Genomic DNA, 14,599 nt, shown 5'->3' with positions numbered 1-14,599 from the left:
TGCCATAAAAATAATTTCACCTAAAAATAGGTGAGGGGGGTACATAAATTATATTTTTATTCAAGTTCTGTACAGTGATGACAAATACTGCCTGTCTTGTAAATGTAGTTGACTGTCTCTCTTTTCAGATAAGCAGTGATTGTGAAAGAGGCCACTGAAGGCTCCACTTTTTATAGTGGTCTGTTTTTACATTTTATTGCTGTCATCTTTAATTCATGCTTCTTTCCATTTTTATCTAAAGCTTTCAGTAAACTATTCCTTTATGAAAAAGCTTCTTGCAGAGATGTACTGGGTGCAGAATGAGATTTGTCCATTAGTACTTCAAAGTGAAGAAAATTGCATCTCTGAGCTGTGGAGTTCTGCTTCAGACTTCTCCTGTCATATTGGCAAAATAATTACAGTGTCTGTAAGATGTGTATAATTAGAAGTTGTAATGGGAGTTCAGAAGTACTTTCATGACGGTTTAGAAGTATGAGTATGGGGATGCGGAAGTCTTGTGATACCTGATGTTCTCTGTTTGCCTTTCTTTATAAGGACTGTCATAGCTCTGTTGCTGTTAGGGTGTACTGGCATAGGCTGCCTTATTTCAAATATAATGATATTTATCTAACCTGTCTGTGACTCCTTGGAGCATATGATTGCTAAGTCATGTTCCCGACACAGTTGTGCTGCACCTTAAAATAGTAGAGTCTGTAAAATGGGGAGGTACTCAACTATCAATGGATTTGAACAGTGAATTAAAAATAATTGTTCTCCATTTCCTGTGTGGCATTTTGGTGCACCTCTGTTGCTTTCATTGACATCCTTAGCATGAAAAAAACCAGATGTGAATTATGATTCTAGATCCAAAGGCATAGATTAAATAAACTGAATTATCTTCATAGGTACTCCAAACTTGCTGGAAGACTCTTGGAGGTAAGGTCATTGCTCACGTGTTTCTGTGCTTATCATGAGAAGATATCTTTGCCACACCAACTCCAGCTGGCCTGGTTTCCAAACATTTTATCAAGTATGACACTGCTTTTTACAGACTCTGGAGTTGTACTGAGCACTGTGAGAGTGTGATTCAGTATCTCATTTTTAAGGATTACCACTTTGGCAGGGATAGGATTTGCCAGTAACCTACCAATTGCCCGTAACACAATTCAGGGTAAAATAATCGTAAAATAAGCAATTTGTTTACAAAATAGGAATGCAGAAAGCTATACACAGCTGCAAATGTTTTTGAGATGGGATGCAACAAGTGAAGGAAGATCACGCCTAGATTGAGTTATCCTTAGATTAGTCCCAGAGCTTCTCTCCTTCTGTCTGGTTGTTTGCAGCATCCATCTAATTGTGTGGCTGGGCATCATGTTGTTATGCAGAGGAAACCTGTTCTTACGCAAGCTCTACATTTTTATTCATGGAACAGAAATTTGATCTGGACATCTATGTTTTCTTTGCATCCAATCGGGCCTGTGGTACTGTTAAGATTTACATCATCATCCTTTTGTCCTTTCTTGCCTGGATAAAGCTGTTCCTACCTGAGGGCAGAGAATTATTAAGTCCCCTCTCACTGGACCGTGCAAAGACACAGTGCTATGGTAAATTATTAACTAACAAATTGCCAGCCTAATGTGAAGTGCAACACTCTCCTTCAGTAGTCATGGCAGTGTTTGTGCTCCATGTACAGTCTTTTCAGTCTTTGAATCTTACATTGTATGTTACAGCTGTAGCTTGTCAATCTTTCTGTATCCTCTGATTCAAGGGGAATTAATACCTGTGGCTCACTGGTGTGGATTAGCTAGAGCCATTGCCAGTCTCTTTGCTGACTTTTAACCTGCTCCAACAGCTGGCATGATAATGGGCAGAAGAAAAAATACATTCCATTACTTCCAAAGAGCTCCCCCCTTTTCTTTTTTTCTCTCTGAAAAAACCACAAAGCAAAACAGAGGAAACATTTCTCTCTGACCTTTATAAAGTTTTTTTTTTGTGCTGGTTGGATTCCTCTCTATCACTGAGCAGACAGCTGTGTATTCATTCAGAGAGAAGGGAGCTCAGTAAGAATGTATGCTTTATTGGTAATGGTAATGTGTTAATGTGTTAATCTTATGGATAGACTTTCTGGGAAGGAAATACAGGATGCAGGACTGATGTCTGGTTTAAAGGTTTTTTTTTTTTCCTCTGGCTTATATAAATGTTCAGAGCTTTGAGAATAGATTTGGTCACTTCAATTGTCAAGTAAGTGGTGTCAAGTCCAGCAGCATGGCATGGTTTTCTTTTTTTTTTTTTTTTTAATTTCCTTTGTTAGCACTAGATCAGGTCAGTAGTGACTTTGGATTTGATATAGTACACTTACTTGGAGTTGGCCAGTTTTCTCAGAAATATATGAGAATATCATAGTATGACTGTATTCTTATACATGCCATGCATGATTGCCATTGATTTCTATATTATGATCCACAAGCATTGGCTGGAAGATAGATTTTAGCCATTTCTGTTACTGTGGCTGCCTCTGTGTTTGCATCTATTTCTGTGGATGTGAACAATCAGACAGCAAAATAGGAGAGAAAATCTCTACAGTATCATTGCAATAACTGCAAGGAGTGCATTTGTATTTCAGAATTGTGTTGCAGTGTGTCTGTCATTGCATTCCCAGCAGTATCTGCAAATTCCTGCCTTTGTTTTCCTGCTATCTTATTTAATGGGCAAAGTTGTGTGCTTCCATTAAGTGAGACTGTGTGATATTTTAAGCAGAATGTGGCCATGTATTTTTTGCCATTTTGTGGCACATCTGTCTTGACAGGCTCTTTTTGGCAGGTTCTTCTTGTACATTGAGTTTGGGAACTTGACTGGATTTGGGAGTTTGAATTCAATAGTGTTTGGGTATTGGGTATTTCAATACAGAAATTAAAAGTATTCTGCTCATTTTAGGGGAATTACTTTGTTCTATTCACCTGTAAAATTGAATGTCATTATTGATAATACAATTCTGTTTCCTACTGTGAAAAGGAATATTAAAGAGCAGTTTCAAGTTTTATGTCATATTTCTCTGTTTGGTGTCTCTTTTAATTAATTCCACACTCCATAAAAACACATACAGTTTTGGGTAGACAAAAATAAAGTAATTGAAATTTGTGCCCGTTATATGAAGCAATTTGACCATTATCTGTCAGGTGGTTTGACAGGATGACCTCCAGAGGCTCCTTCCAACCTAAAATTGCTCTGGTTCTAGTAAGTGAAGAAATATATTAAATATTTCCTTGTTTAATTCAGGTAATTTTTCTGGATGTGTGTGGTATACACTACCTAGAGAGATTTTACTGTAAAAAGGTGCTATTCTGATTCTTTTGGAAGTTGTGAAATGCTTTCTGGGATTTTGAGTATGCTTGTTTTTTTACTTTGGGGATTCAGACTTCCATACAAATTGTTCCACTGAAAACTTTTGAGGAGAAAAAGCTTTGTACCATGAAAAGTGTAAAATGGAAGGTGTGAAACAAGGAAGCAGTGGCAGAGCTTTCTGCAAAATAACATGTAAATTAATTGTTGACTAATTTTAATACTTACAATGCAGTGAGACATGAAATCCTATGCTTGTTAAAACAGATTGGAATAGCTTTTTCTCTGTATTCATCCTACTGGGATTAATTTAACTAATCTTACAGCTACATAATGAATTTCTTTGTAATTAGAAGACAGCAACATTTAAGAGTTACAGATGGACTCACATCACTAGTTCATGAGTAGCTGGGACTACCTTACTCATTAAATCAATGAACTCTTTATAAAAATAATTGCAGTATTTCCAATATGAAGGACTCTGACCTTTAAATCAGGATTATAAAGATTAAAATCACCCACTTTAAGGAAATACTTCACTGCTTCTCTCTATTGCAAAAATACTTTAAATTTTACAAAACATTGTTTTAAATACAGATGTTACATTAAAGTAATATCAGTCTATATTTATTTGCTTATATACTGAAATGATGTTTTATTTAGTGTATTATGTTTTTCATTTCCATAATAAAGTGTGTGTTTGAAATTCACCTGAGAATTTCTCACATTATCTATATTATCATTTTGATTTATTTCCATGTTCGTTTGTTAACAAAAAAAAATCCACAAAAATATCTGGAGAGTAAGACCCAGCTACAGTATGAGAAAAAAGTTTGAATTCATAATGAAAAGAAGCTCACTGTGGAAAACCTGGGCTGAGGAAAGCATTTGACCTTGAGCATTACAGAGGCAGGCAGTGAGAGAAGTTTGAGATGATTTATGGTAATGGTGAATCTGCCTGTCTGTCAGGTTAAATTCAAGCCTTCATACAATTTCTGTGTAAAGTCTTTCCAGTTTAATCCTTTTTCTCCTTTCTGTCTTTATGTAAAACAGGGTAAACCTCTGACAGAATCTCAAGTGAAGGTTTATCTATGTTATTAAAACAGGTCAAATTTCTATGAATTGCCATGAAATTATTTTACCCACTTTTTTTCTTTAATTTGAATTGAAATTAAATCCCTGTAAGAGAATTAACAGCTTTGATTTATACCATGAATCTAGTAAGGATTAGCGTTCTCAAAAAAGGCAGCTTGAAAAATGTGGCAATGGAAAATAAATGTATGAATATCTTCTCTCTCATTCCGTTTTGCTTGGGAGAGTGTTATGAGTAAAATAGATGGAATTTTTACACGTCAAAACTGGAGAAGAGGTGATGATGATTTTTATTGCCATTATCATTGCTAGATTTGGTACATGTGTCCATTCTGACATTGATGTTCAACTTTTGCATCCCACAGCTGTGCCTTTTGCCCTATGGAAAGGTTTGTCTGGAGTAAAAGAGACCCTGGATTGCCTCTTTCCCTGCCTCCTTCCTAAGGAAGCAGCATCCTGGCTGCTAGGGATGTTGGTCCCCGATGGTCATGTGGAGGCTGGCACCTTAGTGAAAATCTGACTGCTTTCTGATGTAGAAAAAAGTGATTTCTGGCATTAGAAATCACCTTATAGACTCCAGAAGTTGAGGGGGAAAACAACATTGAGTAAAAGATGTTAGGACAAGTTCACATGGACAAAGATTTATTGGCAGGGTTTGTAGCTGATGGCATGTGTTGACTGTAATGGTGAGGAAAAAGAAACAGAGTAGGAAAGAGAGAGAAAAAGGAAAAGACAATCTCTTCCCAGGGGCCATCTGAGAGGAGAAGCATCAGGGGCACTCCAGATCAACATCCTTTCCTGCATGTCCCCTCTAGTTCAGCATGTGGCTCTCCCTGTGACGCTTGACCCTGTTGAGGCTGTGTGGTTCTCTTGAGGAGCTGTTCAGGCTCCAGATGAGGGTTCCCATGTGGGATGCTGGTAGTGCTGCCTGGAACACGCTGATGTCAGCAGCTGCTGAGATCCCTGCACATTTGTGTTTGGGTCCCCTCATGTAAACCAAACCCCACAGCTGAAGAGGGGGAGAAGGGTAGGGGAAAGAAGAGGTGATACCCACACCAGTGGCAATCCTTTTCCATGCAATCCAGCACAGCAGCACTGGTTGGGTTGGCTTGGCCCATGTTATGGCCCACGGGTGTAACAGCCAAGGTTGCAGGAAGGATGCTCTGAGCAATAGGCTGAGGTCCTAAAGGCATTGTGCAAGAGCCAGAGTGGTAATTTCATCCTGGATTAAAGTCTTTGGGAAAGTTTTAGCAGATGATTTGAAAGTCTTTGGGAAAGGCAGGAGTCACAGGAAAATAACACAGATTTTTGAGTAAGTGCTAAAAAACCTGTTTTAGTCTAATGACAACTAAAAGCTGTATTTTTTTTCCCCTCGCAATTTAGTTTCTCTGAACATGATTTTATCCACTTTTTTTGTTTAGAAACAACACTTCTAGGCATGTTGTTTCTAAGATTAATGAGTTTTACTAAGGAGATGTTGGCATTGAGGTCCTATTTTGGCAGTTCTCCCAAAGAAGAAATTTGTTTCCTTCCATTCCCATTAACATTGTGCTACTACCACTCTGTACACAGTCACAGTATTTCGTGACAGTCATCAAGATGCTCCTTTTCTTGGCAATGTCTTCTGTTTCTTTTCTGTTTTGCCTAAAAATACATGCTTAGAATAAACCACAATTTGCAAAAAAACCATCTTGTCAGGTTATTATCTTTGTAAGCAGAGTCATATAAATCTATCATGTTTGTCTTTTGCAGCAGTTTCTGCCTTGAGCTGCTATATGGGACTATTGGTGTGTGCAAAGGAACTCGAAGTCTTCTTTGTTCAGGCACTTCACTCATCTAAATTTTTCTACCAGATATACCTCAACCATGACCCCATATCACTGTCTGGTTGTTTTCCCTTCATTCTGACACCTGCCACAGCAAATGTCAGCTCACCAGGGAGTGTTGCCCTTTGCTGACAATTGAATATCTTAAGGAAAGGAGGGCTTCTGATCTGTAAAGGAAATGGCTCCTCAGAGTTACCATCTTTATGCTCCTGCATCACCTCCTTCTTTATTTTCAAGCACAGCTCTTGGTGGGTTCTCTGACAATAATGAATTCAGATTTGCAAGGCTTCTCAATGTGCTGTTAGGTTGACTCTGGTGGCTGCCATGTTCCTGTGGGTCAGTATGGCAGAGGCACAGGTCTGTCAGGGCTTACACTTCCTCAGGGTTTGGGTGGCATTGGACATGGTTGTGTGATCATGCACTGGGCTCCATTAGGAAGAGCTGTGCACTTCCTGGTGGTGGAGAAAGGTGTTCCTTTTTCACTGCTTGGCACTGGGGACATCAAATCTGAAGTGCTGGGTCCAGTCCTGGACTCCCCAGTGCTCAAGCAATACAGTTTCAAGTGAGTCAGTCCAGTGAAGAGCCACAAATATGACTGAGAAACTGGAACATCTTTCATTAGAAGGCAGGATAAGAGAGCTGGGGCTGTTCAGCTAGAGGAGAGAATGTTGGGGGGGGGGGGGGGGCTTGTTACCAACATGGTTTCTTTTCTTTAAGATGGGGAGAAAAGCGCACAAACTATTCAAGAAATGTGCACATCATGGATTCATACAGTGTCATCATGATGCTTGATTCTCTATTCTTTTCCTAATAATTGCTGTCCTTTTATTTGTCCTTTCAGCCAGCCCCTGCTATCATTCATTTTTTCAAAGAGCTATTCACAGTGAGTCTTGTATCTTTGTCAGAGGATGTAATAACTAAGGTTAAGCCCACTTTTGGAAGTGTTTGGTTGAAATTCTTTTCTTCATTCCTATTTTGCATTTATCGTGTTGGGTTTCATCTGCTATGGCCCAGTCACAGCAGTGTGAGTCACTTCTGCGACTATTCCCACGTTTTGCTGATATTGAATACCCTGAACAATATTAAATTCCCATCAATCATTGCCACATCACTGTTCCACTCCTTTTTAAAAACATTTAGGATGACGTGGAATAAATTTGAGTCCTCTGAATCTGTCCTCTCAGTGTAAAAGTTGACCATTTATTGTCTGCTCTTACTTCCTACTTTTTCCTTTTACCAATTTAATTTTATCTCAGTTCTCTGGAGCTGGCCTGGTGTATAGGAAGTAGGGAAAATAAATATATATAATCATCAACTCTTATAAGAGGCTGGAGCATGTTTTATTGGACCTGCTGTTCCAAAATATCTCAGCATTAATATCTGTGGCTTTATACACTTGTGAGATAATATTTTGGAGCATAAAAATGTATCATAATTATTGTTTAGCATGATGTAAGCATATCCTTTTTTTTTTTTACCTTGATAGAGAACAAGCATATTTATTTGATTGTCCTGCTTTTCTTTTGTTGGAATTTGGAGTTTTACTTTCTCTTACAATAGTTGATAAAATTCACTGTTTGGCTTCTTTTATGTCTAACATGTAGAAAAAACTCCTTGGATCTCCTGACGTGTGGCATATTCTTCTTCTGTGGTAGTAGCTCATTTGATTTTTTACTTTAAATTATTGCTGTTGTTGGTCATATTTTCTATGTATGTGTGAGCATGCATATCTTAACATGGATTTTCACAACTTTTCTAACTTGATTAAGTTTTTATGTATTTTAGATTTCTTTAATAGTTGTATATATCTCTTCATAGAAACTCTGAAAATGTTTCTAATGTATATTCATATTAAACTACCTTAAAATTTGAGGTATAGTACTTGGGTGTTGTAAAATTCCCTCCTTAATAGTCCATGTGAAAATGGAGTTCATTGCTTTGAACTTGAGTCTGTTTACATACACTGTATAATCATTTAGATCTTCCCACTTTTAAAATTTGTTAATTTAATTGCAGTTTAGACTTCTGAATAGGATGCATCATGGTCTTAGCCAGAATTAAATACATTTGCTTTTACCCTTATGATGGCATAGAAAGACAACGCTTTAGTTTTAATAACATGCTATAATATCTTTATCACTGTCCTTAGATTAAACAAAAAATAAATTATTAAGATAGCATGAAAGAGGGTATCAACTGTCCCTTTTAGAGAAAATGCTTGTTGTGATGATCTGGAATTCTTGCAGGAATTCTAGGTTTCTGACCTTAATATTTAACACAGTAAAACACAGGAGGGAAAGATAACAAGGATGAACAATGAATTCACTATCTCTGATGGTTTTCACTTGTCCCATCACTCTAGAAAACAAAGACATGGCTTATTGTCATCTGGTTCAGTTAAGGGTGAAATCACTGCCAGCAGATGCCATGGTTGGGCTACATGGTGCTTTATGAAGTTGTCTTTCTGCTCACAGGGATTTAGCAGTGGCTCAGCAGAACAAATCTGTCTTCTTGACTGCTTGGGCTATAATGTGGCTGAAACAAGGGTGGAAAGATACAGTAGAAAGAGGAGAATTATGTGAGGAAAGGAATGATGGTAAAAACAAGGTGTGAGAAGAGAAATGAAGTTCTTTCCTTTCTGAGTGTGTTCAGGAATAATCTCAAATCTATTAGAGATGATGGTAGCTCAGACTCCTGTTTCTGTAGCAGGAAGGACCAAAAATTGTTATGAATTGGTGGGTCACTGCTGATGTTCCTTGGGTCACTCCTTCAAAATCTCATGTCTCTCTTACTAATATCATGCAGTGAGTGAAAGAAAATGTTCTGTGACACAGAGGCCAATCCCACAGTAGACAGCATGGAATCAGTTGGTATCTTGATTATTTCAAATATGAATTTTCCTTCCTTTCCAGGAGTCTTTCATCTTACTATCACATTAATATGTGACTTTAGGAACACATTTGAAAGTCTCTTATTGTAAAATTATTTTTAAATATCCATTTTAGTGCAATCAACTTGCTTTTATTCTGTCCCATTTTGCTAATGGTTGTTAATTTTTTGGCAGAGGCTGTAATGACTGTTTCCTGATGACATTTAAACCCAGACCTGTGCACAAAAGAAAGGGATTATTACTTTGAGAGTTCTCTATGATCAAGAACAAGGCATGATTTACAGACTTGTTTACTACTTCTATGACAATTATTGGAAAATACAACTTTATGTTTGGTAAAAACAGTGAAGTAGTAATTTATTTTGGAAATGATTTTGTGGAGTATATCACAAACAAATCTTCCTTGTTGATTTATTCTTGAGGTTTATGACATACCAGGCGCTTGGGAACCATTATTTTTATACAAATTAATATTCAGCTTTTTTTGTGTTTTACCCTGTTGCTCAAAACTCAACTTTCTTCTACCAGTTCCCTTCTAACTAGGGAATGGTTCTACAATGCTTTCTATTCATAGTCTCGCTGGGCTTTCAGTTCTTTTTCTGAATTGTCTTGCTTTATTTTAAAGTCAGGGAGGGTACTGTGTCATAACTGCTTTATCTTTTTCTTTTCCTCTGAAGCACTTTTGACTCTTAGCACCAGAACACAAGGACATCCTGCAGGGAAAGGCCAGGGTCCATCTAGCACAGTAATGTGTCTCCAAGAATTGCAAGAGAAGCTGCTACTGAAAGGCAGCATGCCAAACTGATCACTTTGTGTGGTCAGTTTCCTTGGTACCTTGCCCAGCCTCCACATGTTAGTGACATCAGAGGATGCATTTCCCTGCCCCAGTTTTTTTATTGTTGGTTTATGGATAAGGTGTCCATGAATTGGTTTAATATCTTTTTGATCCTGATAGTGTAAGTTCAAGAAGGTCACTATCTGCTAATTTCACCTTTTTTCAACCAACCTTCTAGTTCCATTGAGTGCCCTTTCTTCTGATGTTTCGGGGTTTAGTGAACATTTTCACCTTCACTTACCCAATGCTTTCATAATTTTAGCCTTTTTTAGATGACTCAGAACAGAAGCTGATTTTTGTACTCTGAATTTTTTTGTTTTATGTGGGTAGCTTGTTTTATTCTTTGAACATTGCCCAGGTAGAAATTTGGGGGCTGGACTTCAGAATTACAATAGCAAAGAGCGTTACATATTTGCAACCTTTACACTGCCAACACAAATATTTTAATCTATAGTTTATAGCTTGTATAAATACCCTTCTGATGCCATAAAACATACATTGTATTAAACATAGTATTTGTAACTAGTTTTTAAGATTAGTAGGTTTTACCAAATGTTACGGAATCTAGCTATTTCTTTAGAAAAGCTAGGGCATGTTCTGTGAAATTAGGTATACAGACAACATTTGAAATCAGTGGCTGGAATCTAAACATCTTTCCAAGGGAAAATTCTTCAATTAGGTGATGATTTTTGCTCCTTTTACCCAGTGATGTGGAAGCTGACCTTGAAAAACCTCTGAAAGTGATCCTGTAGTGGGCTGGCTACTTAGTTTGAGTTTTTTTTAGTCTTATCAGTTTAATTATGGTTATACAGTGAAAAGCCAGCACTGTTGCAGTTATCCCAAAGAAACAGAGATGTTTTATTAGCTGTAGCCTCACTACTGCTGGCTGTGTCCAAAGAAGTGCTTTTCCCTAATTCATGCTGAAATGGTACATTTAAATTTGCAGGCCAGCTTCAGTGCCAAGGTATCATGCTCCTCAGGGGAAAATTCTGGTCAGAGTAACATTAGCTTCAGTGAATTTTACACATGCCAAGCCTGTTATGATTAACCATCTTAACACAGTGTTAAAAAGGCTGTCTAGGTGGGAAATTGTGAGTCATTGTTGGAACATAATTTGTATAAAATGAATGATTAGTATCTTTTTTACAGTTGTTCTCAGTGCCAAAGCAACATCCCCTGTGTTACCCTGTGTGCCAGGAAAGACAATTTTAATTTGTAAAATATGTTAAAATTTCTACTCCATGTACTCTTTACAGTCAAGACAACCCCACTGAGGAGTAGAAACTGGTGACACATGGGAGACAAGGTGTTTCAGAACGGGTTGTGTCCACAAAAACCAGCTTGGATTCATGGCTTGGGTCCACTGTAGTGCGTGTTATCAATCCAAACTAGTGGCATTTCCAGTAGCAATGTCTGCAAAGCACCAAATATTATCAGCCTCATACCAGTTCTCCGAGCTGACAGTCAACAGAAGAGACTAAAGGCTGTCATAGCCAATGTACATCTAGAGGTGCTGGGACAAAATGCCAACATGAAAAATGCTCAGAATGGGTTTAACTTAAAGAAGGATCTGCTTCTCTATCTTGTGCAGCCTGAATGTTTCCATTCTGAATGCTGAAGATGTTTAGTCATAGTTGTATTGCGTTCTGTGACAAGAATGAGATTTTGAAAGGGTTCATGATCATCATATCTCACACCTTGGTGTCATTTTACTATTTTGTGTCCAGCTCGCTCCAGTGACATCACTGCAGTAATCTGTATGTGAACTTTTGCTGCCCTTCTGAAAGCAGGTGCACAAAATCTGCAGGAAAATCATCTGTTACATGCCCATCCAGGCAGCTACACTACAGCAGTGCGCCGTCCTTTAAATCCGTGGAAAGGAGCTGCTTACATAGTAGATGACAATGTGGCCCTGCTGAGGTATGGGGGAAGAAATACAGAGAGCAGCAAACCCACTCAGATTTTGCTAAGCTCTGACAGTCAAGAGTGATGGGCCAGAGTCCTGGATAACCCTCAATCAAAGCGGGAAAACCACATGCTTGTGTGTAAAATGTTGCACTAGTGTTAACCAAAAGTGAATGCTACATGCTGTGATGCAAACCATCACTGCTCAAGCACTCCCATCTCCAAGGTATGGATAACATAAACTCATAGAGAAAGTATCTGAGAATCAAATTCCTAAAGCAATGTAAGTTCAGATCAGGACAAAAAGCATGATTCAACTAGGCAGTCGTAGTGATGACCCACATGAAAGACTGCTTCCAACATAACAGTGGCAGGCCTTGTGATTGTGGCACAGTTTGGTGGCACAGGCTACTGTTAATAGTGTCAAAAATAGTGCACTGTAAATGAATACTGTGATGACTGACAGGAACACACACCAAGTGCAGGCATGCTGTGATCATTGACATTAGCAAGTCTTGCAGTGAGATAGAGGGGTCTTTCGGAGCTTGGCATCACTGCTTGTTCACGTTGTTATCAGCAGTATTCTGCCAGTTCTTACAAGATGATAATGGAAAGGGCCATGGATGGTAAAGGGCCATTGACCATTCTGCAGACTGTGATTCAGACCAAGAAGTCTGTTCCTCTTTCTACCTGCTCAAAAGCCTCTGTGTGTTAACTTCTACAATATTAAACTTAAATACACTGGCATTTTGAAATATGTTGAAATGTCCCAAGTCTTACATACTATGTATGTCTGCGATCAAGATGAAGGGTAGAAGCATCTTATTTGAGAAAGATGGGGAAAACACTCTTCAGCCATTGTGAAATGAAAAAGCAACCTCTGTGATAAAAGGATCTCTCTTAGGTCATTAGATTACTACTAGAAATAGGGGAAAAGCAGTTTGACAGAGAATTAAGGAGCTATTGATAGATGCCATTTCCTACGTGTATTTTAGAGGAGAATTTCTGCCTTAGCATGACTGATAGGTGTCCTGCTTTGCAGCAGCATTCTCATACTGACTTTCAAAACTGCAAATATATGCAAATATAAGAATTGCCAGGTCAATTTTTTTTAAATCAAGTGTTCTTTGACACAGTTCCTCTGCAACCCAGCCTATTTGAATATGTAATGTCAAGAGGGGCTGTACCTCTTAAAAGTGTTCTCTGTTTGTAGTTGCTGAATGTTGAAATTATCCATTTATTTTGACCAAGGAAAGCAGTGAGGTAATTTATAAAACAGTTGTTTACAGATGTACAAGGAATTTGGAGCTGATACAGCTGATATCACTAGAAGCATTGCAAAATGTCAAAATGTTGCTCACATGCTTAGTAGTCTGTTTCATATCAAAGTTGAAAAGCAACAGCATCATATTCTGTCCTACATCCACTTGTAAGTTTGGAAGAATACTTAGCATGGACCACACAGATGGAGTGGATCCTTTGGTTTGGCTACAAAGTCAGATATCAAAAAATATGCAAGTTATATTTATTTGAGACAAACCAGTTAAAGAAGAATGATGTTTTATTTTCTAATAATTAAGTTTTCACACATATGTGAATACCACATAGGCAATGAGAAAGTTAAACTTGGAAACAACAAAATCTTGTTTACCTGAAAAATCACTGAGAATGGGGCTGTTTGAAATCCTTCTTCCAGGACTTAGGTCTGGGATTCTTCTTCAAACTATTTTTTAATAATAAAATCACAAAATTGTTTGGGTTCGAGGAAACCTAAAGTTCATCTACTTCCCACTCCTCTGCCATGGGAAGGGCAACCTTCTTCCAGATGAGGTTTCTCAGGGGCTCATCCAGCCTGGCCTTTAACTGGAAACATTTTAAGCAGCTGGTCTTACAGGCTAGAAGGATATTTTGCCTTTGGCATCTGTTTATCTTACACCTGTATTAGAGGGCCTTTTACATCCCTTGTTGCTGCCTAGCTCATTATTTGGGTTTCCCCCTATACTGATGCCTGTTTTCATGACAGAAGATGTAATTCCTTTAACAGGATTTCTTGTCAGCAAAATCACATTTGCTGTCACCTATGTTTTTCTTAACTTTTGGGACTCTTACTTATGCATTATTATTGTCTGTTACTTCTGTGGGAATTTAAGTGAAACTGATGAGCTTCACCTGTTTTCCCAGCCTTTCAAAAACAGGTGCTATGTTTCTCTTTTCTAGCCTGCCAGACCTTTCCAGACCTTTTCCAAGTTTTAAGACTCCCAGTTGGTTCTGTCAGTATCATAATTGATTTTTCCTCAGCCTGGACAGTTTTAAAACATCATACTGGCATAGCCTTTCTCTTACTAGACCAACTTTGTACACCCTTTTCCTTGCTGTTGGTTTTATCAACATCTGATCACTGTGAAAACTTTTAGGAAGGACTGAAAGCAACCAGGAATCAAACACTTTTTTTTTCTTGCGATATCTGTTGGTAGATTGGAAGAGTGGAGAAGCAAAGCTTTTGCTTTGCCTTTTTCTTGCTGTATTTTCTTGTTATCCCTCATTTCCTTTGTAGTTCTCTTTCATTTCATGCCTTTGAACTATTTGACTTTTGAGTATATGGGAGAGCTGGCAGCATTGAAGAGGGTATGAGAGATCAGGAAGAAGCTGGATTGATCTTAATGAAGGGAGTGGAGAAAGATGGATGGATAACAGAAGTGGACATCTTCTCCATCTGGTTCTGTCCCCATGATG

At 38.1% G+C, this 14,599-nt stretch overlaps 1 protein-coding gene across 1 annotated transcript in view; it reads left to right on the top strand.

The window, feature by feature from the left end:
• The window catches only part of ADCY2 (adenylate cyclase 2), a 203,165-nt gene that overhangs the window by 48,086 nt on the left and 140,480 nt on the right, over nucleotides 1-14,599 (top strand). The gene's annotated exons all lie outside the window — the stretch shown is intronic.

This window comes from Melospiza georgiana, chromosome 1 (genome assembly GCF_028018845.1).
Source record: "Melospiza georgiana isolate bMelGeo1 chromosome 1, bMelGeo1.pri, whole genome shotgun sequence".
Classification (NCBI taxonomy): domain Eukaryota; kingdom Metazoa; phylum Chordata; class Aves; order Passeriformes; family Passerellidae; genus Melospiza; species Melospiza georgiana.
The sequence above is the reverse complement of the archived record's forward strand: the minus strand, read 5'-3'. Positions and strand labels throughout refer to the sequence as shown.